The sequence below is a fragment of the Anolis carolinensis genome, chromosome 6 (genome assembly GCF_035594765.1).
Source record: "Anolis carolinensis isolate JA03-04 chromosome 6, rAnoCar3.1.pri, whole genome shotgun sequence".
Classification (NCBI taxonomy): Eukaryota; Metazoa; Chordata; class Lepidosauria; order Squamata; family Dactyloidae; genus Anolis; species Anolis carolinensis.
This window is the reverse complement of record NC_085846.1, coordinates 37,408,331-37,419,832: the sequence shown is the minus strand read 5'-3', so window position 1 is coordinate 37,419,832 and position 11,502 is coordinate 37,408,331. Positions and strand designations below refer to the sequence as shown.

At 42.2% G+C, this 11,502-nt stretch overlaps 1 long non-coding RNA gene across 1 annotated transcript; it reads right to left on the bottom strand.

Annotated features, from left to right (window-relative positions):
- Positions 1-1,028: 1,028 nt before the first annotated feature.
- On the bottom strand, positions 1,029-11,485 carry LOC134299891 (uncharacterized). The gene is made up of 2 exons (XR_010007141.1): positions 10,839-11,485; positions 1,029-4,832 (listed from the first exon to the last, which is right to left on the bottom strand). It is a non-coding gene; the product is annotated as an uncharacterized LOC134299891 (long non-coding RNA).
- Between the last annotated feature and the right edge of the window lie 17 nt (positions 11,486-11,502).

The following is an 11,502-nucleotide window of genomic DNA, read 5'->3' as shown; positions in this document are numbered from 1 at the left end:
TCCAGAAGAGACATAATGTCAGGTCTGGAGATCATTTTGGCTCGAATATAGGCAAAGAAGGTGTTGATCACATAGCAGGTGTGTATTTGGGCACGGCTGAATTCATTTCCACCAGAAACATTGTGGTAGTTGGTAGAGTTGGCTGGGGTTTTAGGATCTCATGAAACCTATGGGCCACCGTTTCCCCATCCATGATAAACACTTGGTGAAAAATACTTCTTACACAACTCTGGGTCCCACCCAGACAGAGCTATGGTCTCACAATCATATGCCTTCCCTCACAATGGAAGTATTGGCTGGAGTTCCTCCAGTCTCCTGCATTAGCCATTGAACTTTATCCAAGGTTGTGCAATAATGGTGAGGAAAGGCAAACAAACCCTGCTGGCTCCAAGCAACCTGTTTTTCCGGTGCTTTACTTCTTTTGTGCCGACTGCGTTTTGCTGCCTTTTTTCTTTGGCCACCAGGGAACACCAGTGTTTGTGAGGTTCTCTGATGTGCGAGGCTTGCAATTATTTCCCCCCAATGCGTTAGGGACCCTCTCCATTTTTGTGCCCATATACTTGTTTTGTGCCTTCCTGGAAATGTGCCAGGTACTAGCACTGAAACAGTGCTTTGTATAACGCTGATCTACATCAGACTAGACATACTGGCATGGTTTCTCAGCCAGAGTCCAGATGAGGTAACTTCTTTCATGCATCTGGATGTTTTTTAGTATGTGATTCACTCAATAGATGGAGCAAGTGCCCTACAAGGAAATCTTGCAACATTTGGGTCTGCTGACTTTTAGAGGGGGAAAAGGCAAGGAAATATAATAGAAGCATAGATAATTACGAGTATATGTGCAGCAGAAAAAGCCATTTACCGACAAACTTTCAAAATACTAAAAGTCAGGATCATCCATTGAAACTGGTGGAAGATCAAGCAAGATGAAAGCAAGTATGTCTTCACACAGTTACGAATGCATTGCGACAAAATGTAATTATGGATTCAAAAGGGGCCTGAAATAACAATAACAATGGATTTTATGATGATGATTATTATTATTATCTTTATTTATACTCTGCATTTTCCCAAGACATGGGTTCAAGATGGCTTATACATTAAGGTCCCTTCTACACTGCCCTATATCTAAGGATCTGATCCCAGATTATCTGCTTTGAACTGGATTATATGAGTCTACAATGCCAGATAATCTGGGATAAGCAGATAACCTAGGACCAGATCCTGGGATATAGGGCTGTGCACAAAAGACCTAAAGTTAATTGCAACAAGATTACAAACAAGTAATATAAAAATACATTCAAAATATTCTATTGAATGTGTTGTCCAAGGCTTTCATAGCCAGAATCACTGAGTTGCTGTGAGTTTTCCGGACTGTATGTCCATGTTCCAGAAGCATCCTTTCCTGACGTTTTGCCCACATCTATGGCAGGCATCCTCAGAGGTTGTGAGGTCTGTTGGAAACTAGGCAAGTGAGGTTTATATATCTGTGGAATGCTCAGAGTGGGAGAAAGAACTCTTGTCTGAGGCAAGTGTGAATGTTGCAATTGGCCGCCTTAATTCGCATTGAATGGCCTTGCAGCTTCAAAGCCTGCCTGCTTCCTGCCTGGGGGAATCCTTTGTTGGGAGGTGTCAGCTGGCCCTGATTGTTTCCTGTCTGGAATTCGATTAAACATTTTCCCAAAACTAAAATGCAAGGCAGTTTACAAATAAATGATTAGAATGCTGTTAAAAACATACAAAAGTCAACATTAAAATAGAATTAGACAATTAATAAGAACAAAGCCTGTGACAAGTTCACCTTAAAGTCCCTATAACTCAGAAACAATGTAAAGGCACACAACAACAACATTGTGTATAAAGTGCCTAGAGTTTGCCGTGACAATAGAAAAGTGCACAGTGTGAGCTTTGGAGGGACAGAGACTGGTATCCCCCTTCTCTCACATAGGCAATAATATTTTGTGTGGAGCTACATAGGAATTTGGCCATGATTAACTTTCGTCCCATTGGATTCATTAGAATTGCTAAGTCTTGAGCCAGCCAGTTTCCACACAAGTAGTTTGTCATTTTGGTACACAGGAAGAAATAGAAGCTGAAATTAGGATTGCCAACTTCCCACACAACTACTGTAACGGTGGCTGGATTTACAATGCCATATAATGCAAACCGGTTCGAATCCGGGGAGTGGGGTGAGCTCCCGCTGTTAGCCCCAGCTTCTGCCAACCTAGCAGTTCGACAACATGCAAATGTGAGTAGATCAATAGGTACCGGTCCAGCGAGAAGGTAATGACGCTCCATGCAATCATGCCGGCGACATGACCTTGGAGGTGTCTAGGGATAACGCCGGCTCTTCGGCTTAGAAATTGAGATGAGCACCAACCCCCAGAGTCGGACATGACTAGACTTAATGTCAGGGGAAAACCTTTACTATAATGCAAACCCTGACCATATAATGCAGATTCAAAAGTGTATTATATAGCAGTGTACATCCAGGCTGACATATGAGATGGGGACTCTTCACACAACACCATTATAGCATGATGATTCCACTTGAATTTCCATACCTATATCCTTTGGGACCCTGGGATTTGTAGTTTGGTGAGGTGGTAGAGCTCTCTGGTTGAGAATTCAAAATACCCATCTCCAATTCCATAGAAGGAACCATGGAAATTATGGTAGAACCATAGAGCTATAATTGTGTAGTGTGAAATGACCACTGCTTCTTCCGTTTTTGTCCTACTGTGCAAAGCTTCTTTGTCCGATTTCTTCTCCACCGTCTCTTATTAAAGGCACAAGGGAAAACTACACTTTTTTGCCAAGGCAGTTGGCAGCTCTTGCAGATGTCATGGTTTCATCCAAACTTTGCAAGGTCCCAAATATTTTACTTATTATTCCCATCATTAAGGTTTTTCACTTACCTACAATACTGTTCCAGTATAACAAAAGCAAGCAAATTAAAAAAACAAAAGGAGGGAAAATAACATTAGTTGTAGTGTAAATACATCATTCTTCCAAATATTGCAAACATTGCTGGATCTTCTATACATTAAAACACATGTGGTGGGAAATTATCTTTGCAGTAATTAAATATCAGTCTTAGTTGTCAAATGCCCCATCTGCGCTGACACATAATCCAGTTTCTGAATCCAGATTATCTGCTTTGAACTGACAGTGTAAACTCATATAATCCAGTTCAAATCCGATGATCTGAATTCAGAAACTGGATTATTTGGTGGTGTAGATCCAGAAAAAAAAGGTGCAAAAATGCACTTCTGATGGCCATTTGTTTAATTTCCAAAAAACAGGTATATAATTCAAAATGTCATACATGTCGCTGTATATGAAGGAACTTTCCCATTCCAAATTTATGTGTAGAATTATTTCCTTGCAAAATGTAGCTACTATGGGACAACTCCAAACATATGAATTAAAGAAGCAGTTGCAACATTGTATCTCCATCAATTTGCAAATTTAGTGCGCATCTACACTGCAGAATGAATGTGGTTTGACCCCAATATAACCACTATGGCTCAATGATATGGAATCATGGGAGTTGCAGTTTTACAAGGTTTTGTAGTCTTCTCTGCCAAAGAGGGCTACAACTCTCATGATTCCACAGAAATTAAAGAAATATCAAACTGCATTAATTCTGCAGCGCAGATGCTACTTTTGAAAACACTTTCTTGAATAGATATTGTGATGGCCAATATACCCAAATGAGTGATTTTTGCTGTATAGGATGTAGTTGGAGATGTATAGCCATACTAGTTAAAGATGTTAAAACAAATTGCCATTATTCTTTCCATAATCCTCACGTGTCATATTTACTTATAGACTAGCTTGGGTACTGGGCATTGCCCGGGCTATTTGAAAAAGTCAAAATTTAAATTGTATAAAATGCATAAGTTTGTGGATTAACTACAACCGACATCATGCCAGGTTAACCCCGAAAAACTCCATCAGTACTTAAAGTTTGTTATGTTGGGCAAGTTTGCTCTTGATGCATCATCGGTGGGGTTCAGTGTGCTCTCTGGCTGTAGGGTAAACTACAACTCCCACTATGGTGAGTCAGTCACCTCAAACCCATCCAGTAGGTTGAGTTAGTAATGGGGATTCTGTGTGCCAAGTTTGGACCAGGTCCATCATTGCTGGTAACAGTTTCTCTGGTTGAGGGTGAACTACAACTCCCAGAAGGGAAGGTCAGTTCCCCACAAATCCCTCCAGTAATCAAATTTCAGCATGTCAGGTATGTGTGCCAAGCTTGGTCCAGATCCATCAGCGTTTGGGTTCACAGTGCTCTCTGGATGTAGGTGAACTACAACTCCTCCAAATCAAGCTGAATTTTCTTCAAGAACCTCCAATATTTTTTGCTGGTCATAGGGGCTCTGGTCCAATTCCATCTTTGGTGGAGTTTTTTCTGAACCCAAACCTATGCCAGGCCCTTCTACATAGTCCCCACTGCTCCAAAGCAAGGATTTTTTTTGGCAAGGATAGAGCTGCTGGGTGCCAAGTAAATAAATAAATAAATAGCCCAAAGAGGCCACCGCATGGATTAGACCCTACGTTACCTTTCATGAACGAAAGCTTTGACACCAAGAAAAAATAAAGAGCTGGCAGCATTGTCAGCAGGAGCAGTTTTCTAGTGGAGTTCAGCTGTTTGTTTGGTGTTCCCGCTGTCCACTCCAAGGGGGAACAGACTGTCCAAATAGGAACCGGGCCAATCTTCTGGGAGCAACCTAGAAGGAAAATGCGTTCCAAGCTGCCATCAGAAATACCGATATCTAGCCTCTTTGGAAAGAAAGAGATCTGGATCTTCTCTAAAAAGTAGTAATCTGAAAGGAGGGAAAAACAAGTACTGTTTTGGCATCATAGAACAGGGCTTCTTAAACTTTTTCCACTCACAAACCCTTTCAGCCCAAGACATTTTTACACCCCCCCCCCCGATATATAAGTACAGTAGAGTCTCACTTATCCAAGCTAAACGGGCCAGTAGAACCTTGGATAAGCAAATATCTTGGATAATAAGGAGGGCTTAAGGAAAAGCCTATTAAACATCACATTACCTAGGTTATGATTCTACAAATTAAGCACCAAAACATCATGTTATACAACACATTTGACAGAAAAAATAGTTCAATACGCAGTAATGTTATGTTGTCATTACTGTATTTACAAATTTAGCACCAAAATATCACGATATATTGAAAACACTGACTACAAAAATGCCTTGGATAATCCAGAACCTTGGAAAAGTGAGTCTTGGATAAGTGAGACTAGACTATACATATAAAATCAAACATTTACTGAAAATAAATCAGCATTTGCAAGGTTTGCTAAACAGGCTGATTTTCCTTTTTGTGGAGTACAGCTGAAGCATTTTCTGCAAAGTCTACTGCAAATGCTACACATTGTTGCTAACACATTTGTGTAAATGGATGGCATGCAGAAACCTTTTATTGTCGCCTTAGAGGTAAGGAGACCCCTTTTGGGTTTGTTTGCTATAGAATAGCATGGGACAAGGGATTCTTCTAAATTGAGTAGAAATGTTTATCTACCATTAAATCTTATTGCAATAACATGAATGATATCCTTACGGGGAAAAAAGACCTCCTTTGTACAGTATCTTTCATAGCAAAGCCACTACTCTGTGGAGGAAGGCTTTTTCTCAGGTCTAGCACCAAGCCCAAGGGTTATTGCTGTCATTTGTGTGCAACTTCTAAGGCCTTTTCTACGCTGCTATATAAAATCCAGATTGTCTGCTTTGAACTGGATTATATGGCAGTGCAGACTAATATACTCCAATTCAAAGCAGATCATGTGGGTTATCTGCTTTGATGATTTGCCCTGCATAAATAGGAGTATAGTGTCTAGATCCAGGGAAGTCATGTTACCCTCTATTCCGCCTTGGTCAGACCACACCTGGAATACTGTGTCCAATTCTGGGCACCGCAGTTGAAGGGAGATGTTGACAAGCTGGAATGTGTGCAGAGGAGGGCGACTGAAATGATCAAGGGTCTGGAGAACAAGCCCTATGAGGAGCGGCTTAAAGAGCCAGGTGTGTTTAGCCTGCAGAAGAGAAGGCTGAGAGGAGACATGATAGCCATGTACAAATATGTGAGGGGAAGTCATAGGGCGGAGGGAGCAAGCTTGTTTTCTGCCGCCCTGGAGATTAGGACGCAGAACAATGGCTTCAAACTACAGGAAAGGATCTCCCACCTGAACATTAGGAAAAACTTCCTAACTGTGAAAGCTGTTCACCAGTGGAACTCTCTGCCTCGGGGTGTGGTGGAGGCTCCTTCTTTACAAGCTTTTAAGCAGAAGCTGGATGGCCATTTGTCAGGGGTAGTTTGAATGTGATTTTCCTGCTTCTTGGCAGGGGGTTGCACTGGATGGCCCCTGGGGTCTCTTCCAATTCTATGATTCTGTGACTTTATTATAATGTCCAAACATCATCTAGCTGCTTGGAAAAAAACCTAAGAATTGCTCTGGTGTGTTTTTAAAATAATGTTAGCCGAGAATTGAACCTTGACAACATGCGAGTGTTTTCATATTGGATTTCACATTTCTCTCAGGAAAAAAGTAATCATTCTAACTTAATATCAGTGCACTGCACAATGAAATTATTAAAGACCCTAATGAATAAATAAAGCACTCCCTGGCAGAAAAGTTCTCCATCTTCTTTTATGATAAAGAAAACCACTGCAGTGTTAAGATCCATAGTTACAGACACAACACTACCATTTCAAGTTTATTTCATCTTCTCACGGAGTTACTGTCACTATAAGAAAAAAAAGGAACTACTGTATAAGCAGTGAGTGTGAAACCAAGCCCTCGAAGATTCCCAGCCCCTGCTCCCAAATATATCTTTTTCTCCCTTGTATTACCAGTATATCCCTCAAGACACTTTATCCTAGGGTGCATCTACACTGCAGAATTAAAGCAGTTTGACACCACTTTAACTGCCATGGTTCAATGCTATGGGATCGTGGGAGCTGTAGTTTGGAGAGTTTTAGTGTGGCGAGACCTTCAAATCTCTTTGGTAAAGAAGGCTAAAGAGTTTACAAAACTACAACTCCCATTATTCCATAGCATTGAAATATGGCAGTTAAAGTGCTGTCGAACGGCATTAATTCTACAGTGTAGATGCTCCAACTTGAAGAGTCTCATGTTCCCAGGTGCAGCTGAATAAGGTGGCAATAAACGAAGACGATCCCCTTTACGCTTCTGCTCCCCAATAAGATTTTTCCAACTGTCCTCAAATTTATAGTTTCTACGTACAGTTGCAAAAGCTGGATAATAAGGAAAGCTACCTTTTATGTAAAATCTCTGGGATCAGAAGTGTTTTGGATTTCCCCCCCAGATTTTGGAATACTTTATATTTGCATATTAATACATAATGAGATTATCTTAGAGGTGGAACCCAAGTCTAAACACAAAATTCATATGCTCTTTATACACATAGCCTGAAGGCCATATTCTGCATGAAACAAACTTTTTGTACACTGAACCATCAAAAAGCAAAGGTGTTACTGTCTCTGCTGCCCATGTGGACAATTTTGGAGTATTTTGAATTTCAGATTTCAGTTTAGGGATGTTCGATCTGAAAGAAAATCAACTAGTTTAGGTGATACTGGAAAAATAATACTACAGATACCATGGAGAAATGCTAAAAAGACAAAGACGATAAATCCTAGAGCAAACCTAGCCTGAAGTCTTCCTAGAAACCAAAATGATTAATCTGAGGCCCCTTCTACACTGCCCTATATCCCAAGATCTGATCCCAAATTATCTGTTTATCCCAGATTATTTGGCAGTGGAGACTCATATAATTCAGTTCAAAGCAGATAACCTGGGATCAGATCCTGGGATAGAGGGACGGTGTAGAAGGGGCCTGAGGCTATTGTACTTTGTCCATATCATGAGAAAACATGACTCACTAGAAAAGACAATAACTTAGTAAGGAAGAACATAGGAGGAAAAGAGGAAGACTATATTTCAGATGGATAGATTTAATCAAAGAAGCCATGACTTTGAAAGGCCTGAGTAGGGCTGATGAAAGAATGACGGGGGTCTCCCAGGCCCCTTTTACACTCCCATATAATCCAGATTATCAATCTACATTATCTGCTTGGATTATATAAGTCTACACTGCCATATAATCCAGTTCAAAGCAGATAATCTGGATTTTATAATAATTCAAATTGAGGGTTGTTGTATGTCTTTCGGGCTGTGTGGCCATGTTCCAGAAGCATTCTCTCCTGACGTTTCGCCCACATCTATGGCAGGCATCCTCAGAGGTTGTGAGGTATGGAGAAAACTAAGCAAAGAGGTTAATATATAGCACAGCAGATGTGCTTTCCTGGTCCTTAGTTTTTCCAATCTCCGTGTGTCTTGGAACAATTTCTCCCCGTAGAGATGTTCAATGTGTTGTTGAAGGCTTTCATGGCCGGGATCACAGGGTTGTTGTATGTCTTTCGGGCTGTGTGGCCATGTTCCAGAAGCATTCTCTCCTGACGTTTCGCCCACATCTATGGCAGGCATCCTCAGAGGTTGTGAGGTATGGAGAAAACTAAGCAAAGAGGTTAATATATAGCACAGCAGATGTGCTTTCCTGGTCCTTAGTTTTTCCAATCTCCGTGTGTCTTGGAACAATTTCTCCCCGTAGAGATGTTCAAATTGATTTTATTCAAAATACTTGCTGGCAGACACCGAAAGCAATGGCCCTGTTCCTGGGTATATGTGATCTCTTGATTCCAAAAATTGCACCAGTTTTCCCCTATCTGCTCAGGTTTTTGAGATACAGAACATATGCCATATACCAATTGCTCACAGAAAGCCATGATAACTATATCTAGAGTTGATGAAGTCTATCCAATGCAATGTTCTGAATCAGTGCCCAGACAACCCCAGGAACAGGCCTACAAACCAAGACACCAAGAAAAATGCTTGGGTGAAGTTTTCAAATAGTGTAACATTTGGGACCTGGAGGAAAAGTCATATGCCTGCCCTTGCCCTTTGTTTCTTTAGGGGTGCATCTACACTGCAGAATTAGTGCAGCTTGAGACCACTTTAACTGCTGCAGCTCAATGCTATGGATTCTTAGGAGATGCAGTTTTAAAGGGTCTTTAGTTTTCTCTGCCAAAGAGCACTAAGGCCCCAGCAAACTACAATATTCATGCTTCCACAGCACTGAGCCATGGCAGTTAAAGTGGTGTCGAACTGCATTAGTACTATAGTGTGGATGCATCTGCAGGCTTCCTTTCATGGGGACTGCATGCAAAGCCCCTGCCTTCCTTGATCTCTTTGGCCCCATTTAGGGCTGGATCTACAGTGCCCTATATCCCAGGATCTGATCCCAGATTATCTGCTTTGAATTGGATTGTATGAGTCTACACTGCCAGATAATCTGGGATAAGGATCTGATCCCAGATTATCTGCTTTGAATTGGATTGTATGAGTCTACACTGCCAGATAATCTGGGATAAGGAGATAATCTTGGATCAGATCCTGGGATATAGGGCAGTGTAGATCCAGCCCTATATGAAGAGCCCCGGTGATGCAGCATGTTAAAGCGCTGAGTTGCTGAACTTGTGGACCAAAAGGTTGCAGGTTCGAATCCGGGGAGCAGAATGAGTGTCCGCTGTTAGTCCCAGCTTCTGCCAACCTAGCAGTTCGAAAACATGCAAATGTGAGTAGATCAATACGTACCGATCCGGCGGGAAGGTAACAGCGCTCCATGCAATCATGCCGGCAACATGACCTTGGAGGTGTCTAGGGATAACGCCGGCTCTTCGGCTTAGAAATGGAGATGAGCACCAACCCCCACAGTTGGACACGACTGAACTTACCTTTACCTAGATCCAGCCTAAGATGCCATATAATACATCTTAACTGCGCAGAATTGGATTATACAAGTCTACACTTCCATATTCAATGCAGTTAAACTGCATTATATGGCAGTGTAGATGGGGCATTTAGCCGCTCACTTTGGGCCCTTCCAGATCGGCCCTACATCCCAGGTTAAACTGCATTATATGGCAGTGTAGATGGGGCATTTAGCCACTCACTTTGGGCCCTTCCAGATCAGCCCTATATCCCAGGTTAAACTGCATTATATGGCAGTGTAGATGGGGCATTTAGCCGCTCACTTTGGGCCCTTCCAGACAGGCCCTATATCCCAGGTTTTCTGCTTTAAACTGGATTACACGAGTCCTCACTGCCAGATAATCTGGGATAAAAACCTAGGATCTGATCCTGGGATACAGGGCCCACATATCCTGACTGCAACATTGGGAGCAAGACACCAAATATTTCTAAATAAAGGAAGAGCCATCCAATCCATATTCAGTCATATCATAGTTAAAAAAGCAAAATCCTCCCATGGTTTGCCTTGTATGTTAAAAATACTAGGAATATACTGAATTTAACATATCTCCCTTGTATTATTTCTTCTTAAGGTGCTCATCAGGGAATACTGAATGTGAATGGCCCCAGGATTTATAATGTGTGACGTCATAGTGAAGCTACATGGGCCTCTGAGCATGTGCAAAGTGTATTTGCTCCCTCCCTCCAAATCAAGGATGGTATGGAATTCCTCCATATTCTCCCCTAATTTTTGTAATTGTGTAATTTAATCTGCTGCAACTCATATATTATCCCCTTAGAGGAAACCACAACAGCAAGCCAGAGTCCATTCCTCAGTTTTCAATCTCAATCCCCTTCCCTGGCCTTCAATTACATCACTTGCTTTTCAGTAGGAAGCCTGCGTCTGTCCCTTTAAGACGGAACTCATTTCTGGTTTGGGTTTGTTTACAACTCCCTCCTCGCGGAACACTCACCGTTTGGGGACTTGTTTCTTCACAAAACGACGTGTCCTTCCGCCAGCAACGACTTCCTACTTGACTCCGCTGCTCAGATCTTTTTCGCCACCAAATGACATCCCTTCCCTTTTGACATATCCCATCTGTAAGTGCTATTCCGCAGCCGTAAGCGAGTGAGCCATGAACGGACTGCTCTAAATCTGCAGCTTCGCGTTGGGACTACTTTCTTGGACGCGACCATTTCTCTCCACGCCGGGGAGAGCCGACTGAATATTTCACACCACCTCAGTCGTGAAAGACAAAAAGTATAAACTGACACGCGATTTAAAGATACGCTCAGTCAGAATTTTCAAAAGAGGGCTGGACACTCTTGGGAGGGAAAAAAGGCCCCCGTGTGTAATAATGGTATGCTCCATATGCTTCAATACACGCCTCCTCCATCGCCTCCTCTCATTGGCTGAGCCACTCAAGAAAGACATTCCTTCGAACCATTCATGCCCGGGCTGTTTCGAGAGCCTACCAGAGAGTGGTTTCTTTTCCGTCCAACTCTACCCGAAAGCTCATTGGCTACAAAACGCGGCCGCGCCGACCTTCTGGGAATTGTAGTCAATCTCCAAAGCGGGAACTGAGCAATCGATCGGAGGGGAAGACCACAAATCCCGAGATCGCGCGGGGCGAGATT